Source organism: Erithacus rubecula (genome assembly GCF_903797595.1).
Source record: "Erithacus rubecula genome assembly, chromosome: 8".
Taxonomy (NCBI): domain Eukaryota; kingdom Metazoa; phylum Chordata; class Aves; order Passeriformes; family Muscicapidae; genus Erithacus; species Erithacus rubecula.
The window spans coordinates 22,833,819-22,849,647 of NC_136659.1; the positions used below are offsets into that span (position 1 = coordinate 22,833,819).

At 40.8% G+C, this 15,829-nt stretch overlaps 1 long non-coding RNA gene across 1 annotated transcript; it reads right to left on the reverse strand.

Annotated features, from left to right (window-relative positions):
• Window positions 1-13,621: 13,621 nt before the first annotated feature.
• LOC306804588 lies at window positions 13,622-14,858 on the reverse strand. Its single transcript, XR_013774938.1, has 2 exons — window positions 14,712-14,858; window positions 13,622-14,624 (listed from the first exon to the last, which is right to left on the reverse strand). It is a non-coding gene; the product is annotated as an uncharacterized lncRNA (long non-coding RNA).
• Window positions 14,859-15,829: the final 971 nt, after the last annotated feature.

Genomic DNA, 15,829 nt, shown 5'->3' on the forward strand with positions numbered 1-15,829 from the left:
TTAGTATCCTCTATGATATGTTATTCTCTTCCATCTCCCTCTGAATTTAAAAAATCAAGTAATTCAACCCACCTGAGAGCAAAAACAAGGTGCAAGGAATCTCTATCTTCAAATAGGACGAGTGAGTGCTAATGTGAGTGTGTTACAAAGAAAAACTTTCACTTCTGAAAAGGGTTTTGTGTTTCCCTGAAGCAAGGAGTAGCTGCATCTGTACCAGCTCCATAGCCTGTCTGATATTGATATGTCTTGAGTGGTCTTTGAAAGCCTGATTTTTTTTCTTCTAATAGATAAATATAACCCCAGATTATTTTCACCCATCTGAAAGAGAAATCATTATGAAATTAACCAGTGATCAACCAAACCACACGGGGAGCTCAGAAAGAGTTTTTAGGCTTTTTCAAATGGCTGGCTGTTCTCTCTCCATCTGGTTGTGTTTAGCTCTGAAATATAATTTTTGGTGCTGATCACTGCTGGGTAGACCATACAATTAAGGTATTTGAAAAACAAACATTTCTAAACCACTGATCACTGGGGAGATGGCTTAGAAACGACAGCCCATTTTCCAAGAAGATGGTTAGGAAAGGGAACCTGAAAGCTTAAGATAACATTGAAAAGGAAACAGAAGAAGTCCAGGGAGGGAAAAAAAAACAAAAGAAGAAAAAGGAAACCAACCAAATAAACCCACCCTCACAAGGATTTTAACTGCTTCTCTAGTTCTTTCAGACTTATATTACTTGAATGTTTTAAGGAATCTGTTCTAGTTTCTGTGGATTTCTGTGGCTTCAGGCCTCTACACAATAGATATATACTGAAAAGTGGAATCTGTGACAGTTAGAAAACAGGAAATATTTGCAGTGATATGAGGAATTTCAGCTCTGTAGGTATTTTATGGACTTTGCAATATCAAATTTCAAGCAGGAACGAGTGCAGGACTGAAGGCCCAGAAACAAATTTGGACGTGCCTCTCTTTACTGGTACCCTGCTGATTATTTTTTTTCCCACCTAAACTCAGCTCACTTTGGCTCCCCTCCCATTATCCTCGGGCAGCTTCATTTTTCTTCTTAAACAATTCCAAAACTGTTCTTTGCTGAAGATAAGTGCCTGGCTCATTCTCACATGAAAGATGATTTAAAGCCAGGAAGTTTTTTACAGTTCAATTTTGACTATTTTATCAGTTAACTAAGAAGATAGAGACAGGAAAAAAATAAAGACTGTGTGATTTGGTGGCTGGAGCAGGAACACAAGTGTTCAGAAGCAAGCCAGAAATTAACAGTTCTGAACTCTTGCAGGGTTCAGGTATAAGTGTTGAGGCACTACTATGTAATCAATTTAAATAAAAAAATCAGGATCTCTATCAGGGGAAGGCTCAACCCAGTCCTCAGATGCAGAAGTAAAGCCCATCTCTAGTAATAGTACTGCTATTGCAGTCAACAATGTTGTAAAAATATTTGGTTAAGGATAGGACATTTCGGGATTTCCTTGAAGTCCATGGCTGCCTTTGACTGAGGAGAGAAAAGGTTTTGGATCCTGCACAGGAAAGTGATGCAGAGGCCAGTGCAGAAGCCTCCAGAATCTCAGATAAGCTTTGACTAAGCTTTTTAATACTTGGATGCTTAAGCAAAGATAACCTCCGAGGTTTTGGCAGCCTTGCCCACAACTAGCTGAAACACAGAAGGACCAGGTAATTACCTAATGTGGTAAGAGCAGTTATGGGAAGTGTGTAAAAGGTAAGGCAAATTCTACCTGAGACCAAGCTTGCTCTCACATCTGAGATTTTCATACCCAACTCAAGTTCTTTCTCTTAATTTTGCTGAGGTGCATCTGCTGTTGAGGTGAGTCTTGGCACTGCTTTGCTTCTTTCCTAGTCAACACCCCAGAAATCTTGAGTGTTGAGGACTTGGGGACAATAGGGAGTGGAGTCCTAGGTCCTTCTTCCAGACTGTTACTGGGATGGAGAGCTGTAAGAATTCTCAATTTTGTGTTTTTTGAACAGTTGTTACTCAAAACGCAGCCAAATCTACCCAGTTAGACCTCCCCAGACTTTGTGCAGACTGCATCCCAGCATGTCAGCACTGTGCAGGAGCTGCTGAATCCCTGGAAAGCACCTAGGGAGCTTCCATAAACAACTTTTAAAATGATAATGATAGTTAATGACCTAATTTCCTAGCCAGCCAAAATACCTGCGGAATCAAAGTCCCATATCTGAATTAATCTAAACTCCTGGGAGGTTTTGTTCTGGACTTAATATTCACAATTACTCCTTTATGTCTGGCATTTTTGGGGCCAAAACAAGACCCCAGTTTAGATATCCAAATAGTTGGATATAATTACTTATTTTCTGCAAAATACCAGATTGCAGCTTTGTGTAACAGCAAGAGGTCTCAAGGAAAATGCAATTTTACCACCTTTCAATAAGGCAGATGTATGTGCAGAATATACTACATAAACAGCAGTCAAGCCTCAAAAAGCTACAGAAAAAGTGAACATATATCCTTCAAAATTTCTTGATCCCATTACAGTTATGTTCCTTATTTCTAACCCAAATTTTCATTGGTGTAAATAGGAAATTTTCCCCTTCATGCTTTACTTGATTGCTGGAGGAAAAGAGTCACAACAACGTCTTTATAACAACTTGCCGTATATTGAAAGACAGTTTATCAGTTCTCTCTCCACCTTAATTATTTTCCTTTGTTCTTTAAACTGGCAGGTAATTTAACATGCAGTGAGTTCTGGATTCTACCTACAACTTCTGCCTGTTCTAGAAAGAATCTGAACTGCATTGCCATCAGTTCAGAGTGAGACCTACCTACATGGGACTCACTAGGCAAATCTATGCAAACTGAAAAATCAGCATATTCTGCCTGCTTTTGCAAGACAGGCTTTTGTGGTGAGTTCCTTATAATTATCAGTTAATTGTTGCGGATCTCGTGCTGCCAAAACTTTTGAGATGTGAAGATTGGATGCTGGTACAATTTGCAGCAGGGTACTTAACTATTCCAACAAAGATTTCAGCACCTTTCTACAGCATATGCCCACAAGCCTGTGCTCTGGTACAAATGACAATTGGTTTTCTGACTTGTGATACCATCTCCCCTTCCTGGTAAGACTGGATAGAGTTGGTTTGATTTAACCTTCCTTTTCCTGGTAATCTTCTTTTGCAGCAACATATGTGTAGTTAAAAAGTACCTAAAAGTACATGAAATGTTCTTGAATAGCCTGAGTCATGGAATGAAAGTCCTAATCCTAACCCATTAGAGAAAACTTGTTTTCCCCTTCCCTAGACTTCAGTTTTCTGCAGCCAGCAGAAAAATAACTGCCCTGCCATATATGACAGGTCTCCTTTGTGCAGGTTATTCTGGTTTTGCTGGTGAGTTTTTCCCACCTAGCACTTAGATACTTTGGGTGAGAAGATGAGGCTTTGGGGCCAGCTCTGGGCAGTAACCTTAGGAGGACTTGCATGCCATGTACCAGAGAACAGGTCACCCATCTAAAAATTTTGGTGGTGAGATTAATGAATATGGTATGAACATCCCCAAACCTCACTCAGTGGAAACACATATTATACAGAAACGGGCAATATCCTGTTGTGCATCCTTCATAGGAGCAAATCCATTTCCCTTGAGCCCTCACTGAATTCTGTCTTCACACCCAGAGAGGCACAACTTCATTGCACCCAGAAAACCAATAAGGAAACAAAGATGATCCATAGGCTGTTAATTTTTCATGGGGAGCAAAATAGATTGCTGTAGCCATGTGGAATTTATGAGCTCAAATATATCACACCATGGATTATACTTTATGCAACTGTATTTACATTTATTTAGCAACATTAAAAACTAGGAAGGGAGCCAATCACATTTCTAGACCATTTGGACTTTAAAAAAGAGTCAGCTTGGACAACCAAGGCCAGGACTTGGTTAGCTGTCTGCTTTGGTACATGTGAAATAGATTTTTTTCACTCACTCTACCATTGTACTTTTTCTTTTATTCAGTACAGCTCAGTTTTCCTGGTCTTGATCACAGAGAATCCCTAGGAACTCAAACACTTAGTCAGCATATATGCTACTTTATCTGCACTGCTTTATGAGTTTGCCTGTGCCAGAACAAAGTTCAGAAGTTTCTAATCTTCAATTTCACAAATATATATATATATATATATATACACATACATATATACACACACACACACATATATATATAGATGAGGAGTGTTCCGTAGCCCAATAGAATTATCACTTAGGATGAAGACTTTTAATTTATACAAATTTATACAAGTTTTCTGAGTCTTTCTAAAAGAACAGCAATTCAATCTGTGTACTGCATGAACTGCAGTAAGGTAGTATTAGTGATATTTAAATAATTTACTGTTAAGTTGGATTCTGAATTTCTTCCTCAAGCCAAATTATTATTGGCTTATATGTGAGTTTTGTCTAAATGAAGACATCAAATTTTAGTCCTTGTATAACTCCAGGTTTCGTGTAAATCATTGCAAAATATTTTAAGAACCAGTGATGTCTAGCTAGTAGACATGCAATTACAGGTGAAATGCCATGATGAGTGGGATGAGCTACAAGTCATTTCAAAGACTGCATAGCAACATTTCCCTGTGAGACATGACAAGAAATGAATAACATTACACCTTCAGTGAAAGTTTGGGTAAAAAGAATCAAGTTGCCTTGTCAGAAAGAAAATTCAGTGAAGGGTTTAGTATTATTTCACCATGACACTAAAAGCACACAGCTTTACAAAATAAGTTGATCAGAGCATGCCACTGATGGAGAGAGAAGGTTCAGTGTGAGCCTGGAAATAAGTTCATCACAGAATAGAGTTCAGCTTTGTAGCATTCTACAGAGACAGGGTGGAAACTCCAGTGACTCAGTATTGATCACTGCCCTGAACTGGTCAGACAGTTGAACCAGATGATTGTTGTGCATCTCTTCCAACTGCAGTATTCTGTTCTCTTCTCTCACATTATATTACATTACATGTAAGGAGCTTAGAGAACCCATCCACACACTCTTTACAAGACTCTTTCTTGACACCTAAACACTCACCCTCGTTTTCCCTTAGTATTCATCTTTGTTGCTGTGTGAGTGCAAGACATACCAAACAGGAAAAAGCACCCTGCAGTAGCCAATTCAAATAGAGAGCTCTGGCTAGGGCTGTGGGGTGGGATGTAGTTGTTATCTCAATATCCTGAGAATGGTTTCTCATATTCAACTGTGTGCAACTGGCATGAAGAACCCACTCTGCAGGAGAAATCACATTCTGGTATTCCCTGCTTCAGTAAAAAATTGGCTTAATAAAGGTGTAAATTAATAAATTATTAAAAAAAAAATTGTAAGTAGTTTTGTAGAAGAAAAAAAGTAATGAGACAGACCCCTATTACCACTGCCAAAGATTTCAGTGTAGCTTTCAGGGAAATACCAATCATTTGGGTTGTGACTGGCTTGCTGAGCACCTCCCTTGTCATATAATTGCCCATGAAATTGCAGCCCATACGGTTAAAATATTAAGCAGGATAACATTACAGTTTTTAATCCACAGCTGAGACAAAGCAGAGATCAGGAATAATCCTGTTCAACAGCACCACGTTTACTGTCTGATGTGGGAGGTGTTGATTAGTTTTTAAGTAGAAACATATTTTTTGAAGTTACATAATCTGATGCTCAGATTTCCCCCTCCCCCTTGAAAAGAATTAACCTAAATATTATGAGAGATTAAAAATTTCTCCAGGCCTTTGGTTTTGGGGGAAAGGGGGTGCACCTGCAGCTGGAGTTTTCCTTTCTCCTCCTCCCAAACCCATTACTCAGTGAAGAATATTTGTGCAGTGCATCGTGCATAGGATCATACATTCAAGTCATCAGAACCTGACTCAGCTGTTACTCAATACTTCCTTGGATAAAACCAATGGAAATTTGCCTGAAGAAAGCCTAGGGATTGAATGAAAATGGCAGGAGATATTAGGAACAGAGAAACTGGAAGGACAAAGGATCTATTTCCATGTTCATGATCCATGATGACCTGTCCCAGCAGCCTCATGCCTTGGGACACCCCTTGCAGGGCACCAGGAAACTTCCTGCTGTTTTTCTGGCCTTGGTGTGGCCCCTCTTCTGTAGAGCTGGTTATGGACACAATTCTTAGACCTCCACTAGGTGAATTTAGTTGCCTGTTTCTGCTGTGCAGGTACTGGAAGACACAGCACGAGTCCTTCTGTAAGGGGTTTCTGGTTCTGCTTGCTACCTGCTGTCCTGTATGCAGAGTGTGCTGGCAATTCACCTTGGGTACCCAAAGGAGGTAAGATTTGAGAGGACAAAGTTCCTGGTTCCTGGCAATATTTCTGCTGGAGTGCAACGAGGAAGGTCCTGGTGCAAAATGTTTCAGCTGTGGCCCTGAAGGCAACATGCAGAAATCAACAGAGTAAGTCTATACCAAAAAAAAATTAGAAATGTTCTTAATTTGGCATAGTCACCTCAGTTAGCCAACATAATTTAGAGAACTAGTGGAGCCAAAACAATTCCCAGTGCTCTGGGTTAGTCCAATAAAAAAAGTCCTAAACTTAAATTTGAACCTCGGCTATAAGTCAAACAAAGTTAAGAAGAGTGCTTATTTTCCACTTTCTTCCTCTCTCTATTTTTCCCTTTCTTTGAAGTGTAGACATCCCTGCCAACAGGCACCTAAATAAAATTGGAGGGATTTTTCAGAAGTGCTGAGCACAAACAAATCTAATCAAAATCAGAAAAACCTGTGGGTGTTCAGAAATTTTAGGTGCCCAAACAGGGATTTGGCTTCACAGAGTTAGACGCCCTTGTTTGAGAACTTTTGGCTCAAAAATATAGTACCCAACCCATTGTATGAGTGTAATGTTCAGTGAAATGTCAAGCTCAGTTTAAACCTCTGGGAAACTAATAAAGTCCATGTACTGCATTCACCTGGGAAATTGGCCCTTTTTTGTTTCTTGCAATTACTTAGGAAACAAGACTCAGTACAAGAATCATAATGTTGTTTTTTGTACATTTTTTTCCTCTCTTGCCGCCTCTTTTTAAAAAGTCTTTTTTTCTTTTTTTTCTTTGGTTTTTTTTTTTTGGTTTTGTTTTGTTTTGTTTTGTTTTTATTATTATTTCTAACACACACATCTATTTCTTTTCCTTATTTTCATCATTTTGGAATTTCAAGCACATAAAAAATGCCAGAGTAATAGCTTGGAAAGCAATTTTCCAGGTTGAACTTGGAGGTGAAAGATGACATCACTCAGCAAGCCTGGGCTCTGGGGCCAGCTCGATCACCATTATGAAGAGTCATCTGAGGGCCTGCATCAGCCTCTCTTCTAAAATTGCTTCATGTAGTGGGCACAGCTGGCTGCTGCAAGCTGGATAGACATGAGCATGAACCAGGGGACACAAAAAAGACCCTTATTTTACACTGATTTTAGACATTCAGTTCCTTAGAGTGCAGCAACATTGAGCTCAAGGTGCTCTAAATGCGAGTGGGTGCTTCTCAGTGCAGGAGGAAATACTGCTCAGAACAGAGGGGTTTTACACCTCTGCAAGACCTCAGTATGTGAGGACCAAGGGCAAGAGGTTGCTGGGTTGTTGGTGGGTTTTGCTTGTGTCAAGAAGAAAGTGGACTGGAAATGGAGGGGAAGAAAGAAAAGCTGAGTATCAGACTCTGTCAAAACATCCAAGCAGCTGGAAACAGGGTTGGCCAAAGGAAAAAGGACAAACATCAATCAATACAGATGTTATTTCCAAGCTTCTGAGAGGGTATTGCAATCCAGATTTCTGGGATTCAGAAAGGAGTCAGACCCTTGCCCAGTAGCAGCTGTTTTATGCACCCAATCTCCCCTTAACATTTTCCATTTTAGCCAAGTCTCACCATACTTCCACTCTTGCTTTCTGAAATTCAGACGAAACAGCTGCAGGATGCACCATGCCAGGCAACTCCCTCTTTAATTTTCTCTCTCCCAGCAATAATAAAAAAAAAAATAAACCAGTTGACACTGCATAAATGCTAAGGTTAATCAAAACCAGGCTCTGCTGGTGGCCCAGTTCCAGTTGAGCTCAGATGGGTGGCAGGGGCACAGCCAGCTTCAGGCAAACATCTGAATAAAGATGCAGGTGGTTGGAGAGGGCCTGGTATATATGGGACTTTGCTGAGACATCCTTTGTGTTGTAAGCTTCACCAAGAATGACCTCTGATCTCGGTGCTCAGCCTTCTGCTTGGGACATCTCAGACATCCTGTCCTTTCCCTCCAGCCTAGAGTGATTCCCCATTTGAAAACCACACACTTTTTGCTGCACTTAAGTATGAGCAAGCATTCTGAGAAACAGCCATCACAGGTCATAGGTAACATATGTATCTATTTATTTTCCATTAGTATTAATTACATTTTTAAACTAGCTCTTTATTTCCCCTCTTCAGTTGGAGCTAGCAGAGGCAGGTCCTGTTCTGGGAAACACAGTTATTTCTGGGAGTGTAAGCACTGACAGATGCATGTGTTCAGAGGAGAAAGTCCCTATGAACTGGAAAGCCTATGAAGTAGATGACCAAACATTCCCAGTCTGTACCAATAAGCTCTGCATTAAATTAAAATAATAAAATCATCAATATAGTAAACACATTAAAATAATAAAGAATTCCTTTTCCTTACAGAAACTCACTGGAAGAAGCCTTTAAGAATTTTGTTTTGAGAGGTGAGAGGCATCTACCTACTCATGTGAAATCAAGAAAAACTGTAGATACTTAAAGCATCCAACTCACAGACCCATAAGCCAGGCTTCAGTCACTAAACATTAGGCATCAAACTGAAATGTGTAAATCAGGTGTGTGATAGCTGAAGGCTTCCTCTGTAAAGCATACTGGCACAGAGGAGTTCAGAGTTTTAATCTTCCAAATGCCTTTTTGGTTTGTATATGGATGGAACTTACTCCTTCTTAGCACTGCAGTCAGAAGAGTATGTCCAAGGTCTCAAGGTCTTGATTATTCTACTTGTTCCTGCTCTAAATTCCTGATCCCTATTCTTGAACTGGAAATGGTTATACAAAGGTGCATCCTGATATGCCTTTGTATGGATCCTAAAACAGTTGCAAAAATTACTAAAAATTATAACTAATTAGAGCATGGGAGAGAGTGGGACACTCTTTCCCTTTAATCTGACATTTTGCATGAGGGTCAGAGGGTTAAAACAGTTCTAAAAAAATATGTAACTTACACATTGCACTGCTGAATATGAAGGATGAGAGCTGAAACAATGAGACTGATACATCCCAAAGGCTGATAATACAATAAAAATCCATCAGCTCAGCTTTCAAGCCCCAGTAGAGACCATTTGATCAAAAAACAACAAAGCACAACAAAAACCAAACCAAAATGATGTATTCATCTGGAATCCATCGAGGGTTACTCCATAAAAAAGGATTAGAAGGAAATTGGACCTAATTGTATGCATATGATCCAGCAGTAAGGTGTCCTCCAGCAGAACCATTCAAAGGCTGCTCTGTAGGCACAGTTCATGAATAGTTAAGAAAAACTAAAATTTTTTTACAGATCCTTCTGTAAGCTTTCACTCAACATATGTGCCCAGCAGCAGGCTCATCTGCTCAGTCAGGACCTTGGCAGCTGCTCTTGCTAGCTCAAGTCTCCTGTAAAGAGGCCTTGAACAATATTAATGTTTTCTGTACTTACCCTCTGTCAGCCTCTAGATTCATCATTAAATTGGTGCATTTCCCAGCTCCTCTGGCCAGGCTCTCTGGCAACAGTAAAATCTCCTGACCTAGTTATTCCTAATCCTTGTACCTGGTACACTGGCAAAAAAAGTAGCCCTTCTGTCCTGAAGATATCTCCAACTTTTCTGAAGCCTTTTACCCATCTAGTGCCCTCCTTCCTGTTGAGCCAGGAAAAAAAGGGAATTTCAACATATTTTGTGCAATTCACAGTACCTGAAGAGTTGTCGACATGTCACCATCTACTGAGGTAAAGGACATTTCATGTGGTTTTGGCAAAAGACTGGCAATGGAAACCTCCATAATACCTACTGCTACCCAGTGGATGTGCTTGTTTTTCATTTGAAAATATTTTGTTGAGTAAAATCCAGGCTAGGAAAACTGCCTGTCTATCCCATTTATATTATTTTTCAGAGCAGACAGAAATGTTATGTTCCTGCAGCATGGCACAACTGCAGAGCCTGTCTTTGCCCATTTCCTCATTAATTCCCTTAACAACTGGGCAGATCACAACATTTCCATACTGAAGCCCTTTAGAAGGGGTTTAACTAAGTGGGTATCCTTTTCTCAAGAGAACTCATCTTCAGGTTAATCAGAAGTCATTTGGTGATATCTGGGTGACAGGCTCAGCTCCCTCTTCTGTGAGGATGATTTCTCTGTCCCTCCAGACTCCATTTACAGCCTGAGAGTGAACATGACTTTGTGGAGGAATTCTGAAAGGAAGTTCATGGGGACTGAGGGAGGTACTAAGGGATCAGAAACACACCCATGTAGTTTGTTATAATTAGTAGTATTAAAGAAAGAGAGAGAAAGAAAGAGCCAGAAACAAATCCTTGGTGGTTGCTCTGAATTTTCTTCTTCAGAAAAATGAGTTTGTGTGTTTGCACATTGACATTAAAAGTCTATATGTAGGTGCCTACAAGTGTTCATACCTACAAGTGTTTAGTGTACCCCTACTGATGAGTTTACATTTGCAGATCAAAGGTTAGAAGTTATCATGTGTAATTGAGGCAAAATTATTTGGCACTCATTACCCATCCTAGGACAATTTTCTGCTTTGTGTCTTAGTGGGATATTTCTAAAAGAAAAATACTCCCTAAAAGCAGAGCTACTCCTTGAACTCTATCAAAGTAAAAGCTGATAATATTGATTCTCCACCTATAAGTTGTTGATACCAATCCAGCATGGGTGAGTGAATATCAAAGGAGATTGTTACTGGAACATGATTTTAAAGATAATTTCAAATTTAGAATTCAAAACAAAAGGAAAATTCCACATCTTCATACCAGTTTAATATGGAAACAAAAGCTCAGATTTTCTTTTTCTCTCACTCTCCTATATCCACTTTATAAATTACAGATTTCTAGATATTCATTTGAAAATAATGTTGAAAAGAAGGTAAACGTTTTCCTTCCATTTGGATTTCAGAAGCAGTAAAAGATAATTTCAGACTGAGAGTGTAGAGACTAGACTGTTAAAATTTCCCAGAAAAATGCTAGTTTAAAGAAAGTCAATATAATGTTGAGTCTTGACCCAGACTTGCTTTTAAACTTGGTCACAGAAAGAATATCCTTGAAGAAAATCTCTTCCTTCTTCTCCCCTAAATCCTGTACAGCCAGAGTCAGAGGAATATACCATGCTCTCTTTTTTCAGTCATGGGAAGTGGTAAGGCATCCCATTTCACCACAGTGCTTGCTGTGAGAGTCACCTTGTGCTGTTTGATCACATTGTGTTGGTTGGTGAGTGCAATGAGGTAGAAAGGTTCACGTTCTTCGTGTTGTGCCCAGCACAGTGCAAATGCTTTACCTTAGTTTAAAAGTAAAGCATACAAACAAGGCACACAGCAAAAATCCCAAGCCTGTGCCAGTGTCAGCCTCACACTCGATTTCTTTCCCTGTGAGTTACCTAGCACCCACCAGTTCCAGTGAAACTATCTGGTTTTATCAGTTCCCATTTGGTGGAATTTCAAGCATTTCACATGAGCCATCTGTTCAGTAAAAGGTTTTTGCTAAAAAACCTGCTTTCCAGAATGACAAAGCCATGGAGAGAAGTTTCTGAAATTTCTCTGGCTAAGTTCCTGCTGGAGTCAGACAACTAATGCTCCTGGAATTTCCGAACAATGAATGAATTAATTGTGCCGTACACTTAATTAACTGATGTGAGACATTTGGAAAGGTATATGCTGCATATATACATATTTATAGATACACATATACATGTATATAAACACACATATATCTCTTTGTATATCTAAGTAAACATCAGCCTGCATTCCGGGGAAGTTCAGGGCTGAAGAAGCTGTTTATGCATTAGTGGCCCTGAAACTCAACCACAGAACACTAGGGAGAGTGTTAAATCATGGCAGGGAAACCTGGAGCTGAGGGGATTTACCACTGGGAATGATACATTCTGTGAGTCAGAATGAGCTGCTTCAGCAGAACTGGCTTCAGGAAAAAGTGCTTACCACTCCACTAGACCTGTTCTTTAAAAATCTTCATGCTCTCTCATTTTCACAAGTGTCACTCAATAATTTTTTTCAATGATCTTGATGTCCCAAGGCCAAATAATAAAAAGGCTATCACCCTATGAAAAGGAGTGGAACAGAAGCTGAAATGTGATAGCAATTTCATTTTTGGTGTATCTCTGGGAAAAGGCCGAATACATTCCAGCCCGAATGGAGCCACTCACCTTTGTCTTCAGTAAATTGCTATTGTATGTCATTTAGCCTTTTGTGCTAGATCTTATTGAAACACTCCTTTCTAAGCCTCCAGAATTATTCCAGTGCATGCCATCCAGCTTTCAGATAATTAATATGTAATAATGCATTCTACTATCAGTACAAATACCAGTTCAAACATGAACATAAACATGGCCTTTCTGTGCCACGTGTTGCTTTTTCCATTAAATGAAATAATTAGCCTTAACTCAGTATTTTTATTCTCCCTTCACAGATGGTTCAGTGGAGAAAGAAATAGATTTGTATTTGGTTCAAAGCCACAAAATTAATCAAATGTCAGGCTTCCTTTGTGTTTTTCTTTGTATGTATTGGGTCATTTTCTCCTTTGCACCTTCATCACTTGCATCACTATTTCTGGGCTGAGTTTTCTGTCCAAGTGGGACACAGAAAGTGCCACAGGGAGGTGGCTGCAGGTGAGGGGAAGTGTAGGATAATTTTGCCCTCTGAAGAAGTAAGAGCTCTGAGCAAGTTTGGAACAGTTATCTGCTAAGCTGGCATTATTGTGGTTTCCAGATACAGGCACCAAGATTAGTCAGAGAGGGTGGCTGTTGGCAGACACTGGAGTTGTAACATGGTGTGGTGACCCTTGTGCTGTGATTTTAGGCCCTAAAGCCTGGAGTGAGCCCAGCCTTGGACCTCCAATGTCAGAAGAGAGCTGCTTGCAGAAAATCACTGTGGAGAATCATGTCAGAACAGGGATTGAGCATGAATACTGTACTTTCTCCAGGAGAAAAACAAAGCAGGGGCCAGCACAGACAGGTGTGTGAGCCTGGCTGGAGAATGAAGTGCACTCCAGGGACAGAGTGCAGTTGAAGGAGGACTTGCCTTGCTTTAGACCTGGGCTCTGCATTGTGTCTGTCTCCTGCTGCCAATTCAGAAAAGCTCCATCATGCCTGTGATCTGTGTTTAGTCCCTGCTGTTTGTAAGAACCAGTAGTAATAGATTTCCAAAATAGGCCTAAGCAATATTGGCCCCACAGCAGAGAGCTGTGGTCAGAGCAAGTGGGAGGGAGGGGAAGCCTAGAGTTGGGAAGGATTAGGGTTGCACCAGTATATCTGGTCATCATCTTGCTGCTTTCCTTTGATGTGGTTCTCTAGAAAAGACTGCAAGAACAGGTTTTGCAGCTTTTGCTAGACATGAACTTCTGAATTAGGAGGCAAAATGCAGAGGAAGGACTAAGAAAAACCCAACATTCTGTCTCTTAGAGCTCTTTTGTGCATCTGGCTCCTATTTAGATTTGTAAAAGTCCTGGTACTACTGTTTCTCCTGAAAACAGACCTTGCATGGCATAGCTAGCAAAGGCAAGGTTTGAAATGCTCATCATCAGTCCAGTGATGGAGCTGCTGATATGTCTCAGCTAGGATTGTTTTTATGGCACTCTGTTTTATTGACATGCACATCCATGTGTCTGCATATGCAATGTATATGTTAAGGGTACTTTCATGCATATAAAAGAAACAGTCTCTAGGTGTATGTCTAGATGGATTTTTTTGTAATTTGTACTTTGTGAAATGTAGCTTAATACTCATCTGCAACAGAGGCTGCTGGAGAGCATCCTCAGGAGCAAACATTGCAAGAAAAAGCCTAAGCAGGCTGTCTGCAGGCTCTGTGCAAGGCACCTGAGCAGCCAGAAGCAAGACAGAGCATGCCATGCTCAGTCATTCATTAACAATGCAGCAGGCATAGGCCCAGAGTGGACCAACCTATTCAAAGGTTTGGGCTAATTTCAAGCCACCTACGTAGACTGGCAGAATTGGCAGGATGGGGCAAGGTGCCCAAGGCTGTCTGCTTGGGAGCAGGACACCTCCCTGTGGAAAGGAAGCATTTCTTTCCCCAACTGACCTACCACAGGGATGGCAGGATGTGCTGCAGAGGACTGATTCATGGAAGCAGGAGATGGGAGAGGCAGCATCCCTTTCCATCCCCTCTGGGGCTAACACCCTGCTCCTCTGCCCTGCAGAGAGATCACAGCTGTTGTGGACAGGGCTGTCTGTCTGCTCCTTCTCTTGGCATGGTCAGGGACCTCCTTGGAACACAATCTTAGCCTCCTCTGCAGGATGAGCACCTGGGGAAGTACCTGGAGTCAGGTCATGACTAGCTGGACCATTCTGACCACAGCCAAGGAGTTACTGTCTATTTAGATCAGGAGACAGATTGCATATTTCCTGCACCATTTTAGAGAAAGGGAACATAGCTATAGATTATGAGAGGCATTTAGACACTGAAGTCTCAGTGGGACCAGCAGCACTTACCCTGGGACCCTGGAGCAGAAAACAAGTTTGAATCAGTTTGCAAGCTCTACCCTAGACCCATCTTGTCCAATAGGTGCTGCACTTACCTCAGTGCTCCCAGTTTTCCAAGCACCTGAAAAGACAACAGCTGTTCTCAGTGCTGGGAGCATCCCCTTTTAATTCCCTTGTTACAGCTGTTAACTCATTTGCCCCCTGTGAGAAGGAAAATGAATCACGGCTGCCTTTTGTTTGCTAAATGTTAACAGCCCTGTGGAAAAACCCTCATAAAATATTCATCCTATCCTGCTCCTCTAAATTAGACAGTTACAGTTCCAACAAGCCCCAGAGAAGACTTCTTCGTTCTCTCAGTCAAAGGTACAGTCAAACATTTCTGCAGGCTTCTCTGTACTCTGCATTACCTTCAGCCAAAATTTCTGCTCCCCCAAGCTCTTTGCTGCTTTTATTCTTGCATATCTTTGTGCATCTGGCACAACAATAAGAGAAGTAAAGGTTTCCAAATGCATTCATCCACGTTCCTGCTTTAATGGTAAAGGAAGGGAATATATTTGCTATTCCAAATGCAAGGAATGAGGGGGGTTTGTGTGTGTATGTGTGTGTGTGTTTGCAGGTGTCACTGAGTGAGTACTTCCCACCTGGGTAGGGGGAGAAAGAGGTCTAAGACATTTTCAAACCAGAAGGTAATGGTAAGACCTTGGAAATTACACCATCCATTGCATTCTTAGTTGAAGTGAAATAATCTTACTCTAGTGAGCGCTCACCTTCTATCTCTTTTTTGTTAGAAAGGCAGAGCAGAGATGCTTTCACAGTCCCTGTCTCCTCAGGTGCCTTCAGGCTTTCTCTGCCCAACTGGGTGCATGTTTCTACAAGGATGAGGATGGGCACAGCTGAATGGGATCAGCTCTTTGCTCTCTGTTTCCTGCCTACCTTTCCTTGTGGCTCCACCATGCCTTGTTCCTGAGTGGATTTTTGATGATTTGCACCAGGAGGGAAAAAATACTCAGATACTCTTTGTTGCTTGAAAGCACCAAGGAGTGAAAGAAAAAGAGAATGGGAAAGATTTAGACTAGAGGAGGGGGTAAATTATGCCAATTCCAGCTCCCTTTCTGAATAATCATTAT